Genomic DNA, 7,128 nt, shown 5'->3' on the forward strand with positions numbered 1-7,128 from the left:
CGAATAAGACAATATTTTCTGACACATCGATAGAGGAGAATCTTAACTACGATTTAATACTAAAAAATTATACCGAACTCGCTATGGTATGCATTTTATGGGTATGTTTTATCACGGCCCATGCACTCGTTATAACACGCCAATCGTAGTAGGCTGAAAATAGCATTAATTTTTCAAAAAGGCCAATTTTCATAGAAAATGAACAAAGAGTCTAAAACCTTATTCTGAGCGTTAATTCAGCCCAAAAAATCTACTTTTATTTTTTTATTAAATTTTGATTAGTCCATTTTGATTTTATTTTCATTCAAAGTGTCTATAAGTATTGGTGTGTTTTCGGTCTTCGGCTGCTTTCGGGTGTGTTCGGCTGCTTGGCGCGTATTGAATACACGGCGGCGCGTATTTGCAACACAGTTTTGTTCTGTGGCTTTGAATAAGGTTTTTAAAAATCAAGTTTTTGAAGCAACTATAGCAATTTGAGTAATAAAAAATCATAGGCATTTGTAGAAAACAATTTTCTTCAACGATTGCACCCATTTTAACACAATTTTTACTAGGAATATATACAAAATCAGCGATTCGCTTAGGTGGCGCATAATAGGGCATGTTCCCCTACTGGCGTATAACGACTTGATTCCGTCACTCGAAGATGGTTCCTATTGGGGGCTGTGCAGTTTAAGTGCTTTTTCCCGAATGATTGGACCATTCACATGAACCCTCTTTTGGTTATGGTCCTCGATTTACAAACTAAGCGCCTTTTCTATTTTTTCGACTACGGGATCACAAGCGTACGATGATTTTTTTTTGCTGATAGGGTGAGTGCTCCTACTTTGGACCTAGAGCCTACTTTAGTCCTAAAATGCCGAAAACTGTAAATAATTCATTTTTCTAGCATAGGATATAAATACTACTATGCACACAATGGACTCTTATTCTGCCTGAATCCTACCATACCGCTTTTTGCCATAAAAAGTCTTTCTGATAAAATTTTCAACGTTTTTAAAAATGTACCTTCTCATTAGTGGTAATTCAGGCTGCTCACATAGTGGGGCGCGGTTTGAGAAATTAGAGTAAATAAGGAAAAATCCCTTTCTTTTACTGTCGAACCCCAAGTTAAAAGGGAAATTACGTTCACTGTGAAGAATATGAACCATACTAGATATTTTTCCTAAAATAAATGAAAATCAATGGAAAATCCGGAAAAATTTGTAGAGGGTCCAAAAAAAGGAAACTTTTGACTTTGATGTTCCATTTTTAGACCTGACATCACCAAAATTTTGGTTCAACACTCAAAAATCAACAAAGGTGCGAATTTTTAATTGGGGCACAATTGAGAACCAATATTGAACATTTCTAACAATTTTTGTCAGCTTTACGCAAATAAACAACAAGTTTGTAAACACATATAAGTTTCGGGTATTGCTCTGCTGATAGAACTAACGGAGAGTAAAAGGGTTTGAGATATTATAGCAGAAATTTAAGTGTTTGTAATCGTTAAAAATCTGTAATAACTTTTTATGATAATATTTGATTGAAGATTATATTTTTGATTTATTTGTTAATTTATTTTTGAAAAATCATACTTTTATAGGAATTTTAGATCTAGGTCTAATGGAAGGAACCAGTTCAGTACCAAAATAGGAACAGTAGGTTCAAAGATGGAAATTTTAATCGTCCATGTCTTTGCAAATCTTTCAATAAGGGTGAAACCTATGCTGAAAATTTTCATTGAAACTTGCAGATTAGATCATGAACTATAAATAAATTTCCTGAAAAATATAAACCTCACGCCCATTTCTGTGAAAAACATGTTTATTTGAAAACCAACGCTTAATGGGTCCAAAGTAGGGCAACTAACCCTATATCAGCTTCAGTTGCCACTGCAGCACGGATTCTTTTTTCGTTCTTTTTGACTGTTCGTACTGCAGCGTCATCCAAAGCGAACTTTCAGCTAACCACTGCCGCGCCCAAAATAATCTGCACGTAGCGGCTACGTGAAAAACTACATAATTTTTATCCAATTGATTTTCACGTAAATGCTACGAAATCAATTCGTAAACGCGTCCCTATAAGAATTTGTGATCATGGAGCGCACCTACAATTTACGTTAATTTTGAGTAAGTTCAACGCGATGTGGCCATGAATGCTATTGGGAATGTTTTTATTTAATACCCGAATGAAATTGTTGATTTTTCTTTCGTATTTTCATTTTTATAAAAAATGTTCAAAACAAAACAAGTTAACAATGGAATAAACTTTATTTTTACAATATTTACACTAACACTACACTTTATGATATATTAAACACTTTAATTGCTGCAACGTTATTTTGGTTTGTTGAATCCTGTAGGGATAGGAAAGTATACATTAATGAAAAATTAATAATTTAAATTCAAAATACTTCACCTTGCTCGTTGTTGCGTGATCGTTGAATCCGCACAGCCATATGTAGTCTGTATACGGTATAGGACTCCTAACAAAGAACGAGTGTTGAAACGGATGATGAAAAAACAAAACATTTAAAAAAATATAATTTGGCATCATTATCACTTACCAGGAGATCAAGGTAAATCCAATGATATCCTCCATGGCATGCATTTTCTCTTCTAGGGTAAATTGAGAACGATTGAAAAATCTGCGTCCCTTCACAACAGCTAAGAAAATCAACTGAATGTCAATTCCTTTTTCTAATAAGAATTTACAACAGCACGCTCTAGAAAAATTAAAAGAAATTAATTCACTTAGACTTTACGTGAAATTTATGCGCTAGTTACGTAGAAGTTAAGGAGTTACTACAGGCACACGTAGAATCGATGGGATGCAACAAAATCTCAGTTTACGTGAAAAATCCCGTAGAATAAATTTCAAAATTATTTTGGGTGCGGAGTTCCGCCTTGAACAAGGCAGTCGAGGATTTCGAATTTCATCTCCAGCGTTGAGGAGCGCCTGGACTTTTTCTCCTTAGTGGCCATTTACAAGGTTGCGCTTGTAATGTGTAAAATTCCCGTTTCTATTTCTGGAGATTCTGTAATGGTCAATCTGAAATTGTTCGATTTTGGCAACATTCGATTTTGGCAACATAAAATGTACGGGTGTGTTGCCAAAATCGAACGGGGTCTGTATCTGGATTCAATACTTATTTCAAGTGTTGCTATTGAGGATCAGTGTGGTACCGTTATGTACACCGTGACAAGTCAATGTAATCATACAGGGATAATCTGAACAGCAAAATTAACTTTTCAGTTGCAAGAGAACTCATGCGAGGGTAGGATTTATGTGTAAATTTTTTTTAAATGTGGACGAATACACAGATACCTAAATGAAAATGGAGTGAGCTCACCAATTTGCGGGGGACCTGATGTTGTAAACGATGCTGCCATGACTTAACATTCCGCTCTGGAATCGTTAACCTCCTTCCTAGTCCTTGCAATTTTCGTTCAAATCATTTCCTGTGTGAATATGATCTATTCCTCAACTTATCATCCGGAACCATATTTCGTGTGTAGGCAGCTGAGCTTGGGCGAGGCTTGATGACATGTTAAGACACTGCGACGCCAAAACTATCCGCTCTTCTATCGGTAACTTGAACTGCATGGTTTTCCGCTTCTGGGATTAGAAGTTTCAAATACGATAAAAATCCACTATTTAATTCTCAAATATCTAATGTTTCGGAACTTTTTCATCAGCTTGAAAAAAAACATGTCACAACGCAACAATGGATTGCTTTGATCCTTAAGGTTTACGGAATCGAAAGAATGGCTGTACAAAATTGTTCACAAAACTATATTTTGATCTTCCTTACCTTATATACCTAGCTCTTCTGGGACTCGATTACTTCGATCCATATCGAAAATTCCATAAACAAGATTCTAGAAATCTTACTCGAGAGATTTTGGCAAACAGTCAGCGAGAAATTTCATAAATCCGTCAAATTTTGGACTTATGTACCTTCATTGCCATACACACAAATGCCATTTTAGCCATAAGTTTAGGGTAACTTTGTTGTACGATCACAGTTCAGTGCTGCAGCGCTCATTCTGCATTTTTAAGGATCGAATCGAACCTGATACAGCAGTAAAGCTTAGTTCTTTTAGAAATGGGACACTTTCTTTTGCTAATAGCTCGTTTACTAGTAATCGGACATTCAAAATTTTGACTGCATTTTGTTGCCTGTAAAAAGTACTATCCGACCTATTTTATTTCAAAATTTAAAATTCACGCGTTTTTTGAGATATTTACTATGCAAGAGAAAAAGAAAAAATAATTTTGCACAGTTTCATTCAAAATCCACCATTATCAAATTGAAATCCGACAAAACCGTTGATTATTCAAAGAACTACTGTGTGTGAGTATTGGAAAAGTATGGAAATACTGTCAAAAATGTCCACAAAGTTCAAATCAACCATTGGAAAGAAGCACATGATCGGCAACTTCGGCTAAGGGTCATCAGGGAAGTCAAGTCTTATACCAGCATTTTTAATTTTCAATAAGCGAAAAACTAAGGGTAGATCGCTGAAATTTCCAAAAAAAAAATTTCTCCGATAAGCTGAAAGTGTTGCCTCTTAATGAGTCATTCAAACCTAACCTCAAACAAAAAAAATTTGCTAGATTCACAGCTCGTAAGCTGTATATCTGGTTCCGAGGCTATGGGACAGATGATTTCTGATGAACGACAAAACTTATGAAATACCCTATTTCAAACAAATTCCAGCGTTTGAATCCTTTACCACGTCTGCTCGTGGCAAGGTCCCAAGTATATTAAAGTATGTATTTGCTGGATATTTTGTATAAAATATAATGATTTGTCAAAATTCTGCTCCTGTGAAAAAAAAAAACAGCAATTTTCAAAACGAAAACTATGATTCTCACTCTTTTCAAAGGCCTACAAAGAGTAATCTTTTATGTACCCTTCGCAACCTACGATCTATACTAACCGATTATACCTTTAGTTAAATCTCCTCATGGTTTTACTTCATTATTGCCAGATTTTGCCAGCAGAAATTCCATTAAAACGCTCAAAAAGCGGCTCAAAAATAATCAAATTTGTTAATTTCGAAACAGCTGTATCCACTAAAGTGGCCTCAGTTTCTTTTAAAAGAGAAGTATTGGTCCAAAAAGTATCAGAAATTGAAGGAGGGGGATGTAGTCACCTAAAATACAGATTATACGAAGTATTAGTTTGAAAAAAGTGATCATTATCGTGACTAAAAAATGTGTGCGCTGGCCGAAGGGAGGTTCCAAGAATAAAGTAGAATTTATTCTTACAAAAAAACGATAAATAATTTTTTTTAAATTTTTTCATGAATTATTATAAGATTACCTTCATTTCCATCATAGAAAGTATTTAGATCAAACGAAAGGATTTTGAGATACACGCATTCGTAACTGTCCCATTTCTAAAAGAACTAAGCTTTACTAACAGTTTGACGACATCGTACGTTAATGCATAGGCTAAGTTGGTAACATGAACGAAACATTGCCGAACCCCAAAAGCTTGTCCCGGCGGGCGATGATATTTGAATTTTAATTGGAAAATTTGCAATCACGTGAAATGCGCGTTTCAATTGTTTATTTTAATTTTTCCTTCGTTTAATTCGGCTGTGTGCCAATAATTTCAGTCGGTTCGACGTGACAAAGGCGCGCGACTGATTGAACTTGCTGCTGCGCGTAGGAGGACAGCTTTACTTAATCGTTGATCGTGGTAGGTGAACCATTTCTTGAGGGTTTTACTTTTGGTTTAATGAAATTGGAAAACATGAACAATCTGCAAGCCCATACCCTAGAAGCAATTCGTATGGGAAATTAATGCTTGCTCGAGCCTCCGTTGACAGTTTTTAGTTGCTCGCTGTTGGCTTGTCGTTGTTGTTGTTTCACAAGGCCCGAATCCACACGTGAGAATTTGAGGAATGTCTCTTTTTTCAAGCTTCGAATGAAATAGGTTTTGCAACAAAGATCTTTTTTTTTGCTGTTGCAAAAAAAAAAGAATAATTTATCATGTAGGATAATAGTTATGGAGATGATAGTGTTTCGGTTGGTATGGAATTTTCACAGCTAAATCAATTTACGACGGTCGCCACCCGAAAGTTGGTTAAATTTTTCTGGATAACACTTCATCTAGTAGGCTCACGACACAACACAACACACGTTTTATCAAAACAGATCCTCAAAACTTAAGTAAAGACAAACATTAAAGAACCCAGAAGACTACCCTGCGGATCCAGGGATGAAGTCTCTAAGTGATAGCCTGCATTGGATGTTTTTTTTTTTTTTTTTTGTAGCGGCCCACCACACTCCCCCACACCAAAAAGCTCATTAGAGCCCCCTGGTAATGGACGCTACTGTTCTCAGCATGTCTGGCAGCAACAAAAATTAATAAAAAACGCGGGCAAAATTTTACTCATGCTGAGAACTGAAATGTTTAAATTTAGTGCGAGGAAATGTAATGATAATACTAAATTAAATACTACATGGATCTCAACGGAAAACAGATTTCCTTTAAAGAGATCCACTATTTGATATTAATATTACTAAGCAAACATTTAATCAAATAAGACATTATAATTTAAATAATTAATAAAAAAAAAAAAAGAACACACAAAGAAACTAAATTGCTACAAAAATTAATTATAAAAGAAGCAAACTGGTCACTGATCGATCGGTTTTTAACGACTCAATTTTTCTTTTAATAGCTGTATTACTTTGATTTTGAACGTAGAACGGTTGTTGATGGTTTTTATTTCATTAGGCAAGGCATTGTACTTAGTTGGACCAATAAATGATATTCTTTTTTGACCTAAGGATGTCACGGATCGGCTTCGTTGTAAAAAATCTGACTGGCGAGTGTTATGAGTACGCAATCCCGTTGTAAAATGGATGTTTTGATTACTGAAACTTGTGTGTAAATTGTCGTAGACATATATTACAGTTTGTAAATCGCAAAGATCTTTTAATGGAAGAATGTTATGGGCTCTTAAGGTGTAGAGCTGTTGGGTAGGAAAGAGCAACGGTAGTCTATAAATATTTTTTAAGCATCTATTCTGGAGAGTTTGAAGTTTTTGTAAATTTGACAAGGAAGCTCTTCCCCATATCATAATAAGATAGTTAATATGAGAGTGAATAAACGCAAAGTAA

At 35.2% G+C, this 7,128-nt stretch overlaps 1 pseudogene; it reads right to left on the minus strand.

Annotated features, from left to right (window-relative positions):
• Window positions 1-653: 653 nt before the first annotated feature.
• On the minus strand, window positions 654-2,969 carry LOC129743390 (uncharacterized; annotated as a pseudogene).
• Window positions 2,970-7,128: the final 4,159 nt, after the last annotated feature.

This window comes from Uranotaenia lowii, chromosome 2 (assembly GCF_029784155.1).
Source record: "Uranotaenia lowii strain MFRU-FL chromosome 2, ASM2978415v1, whole genome shotgun sequence".
In the NCBI taxonomy this organism is placed as follows: Eukaryota; Metazoa; Arthropoda; class Insecta; order Diptera; family Culicidae; genus Uranotaenia; species Uranotaenia lowii.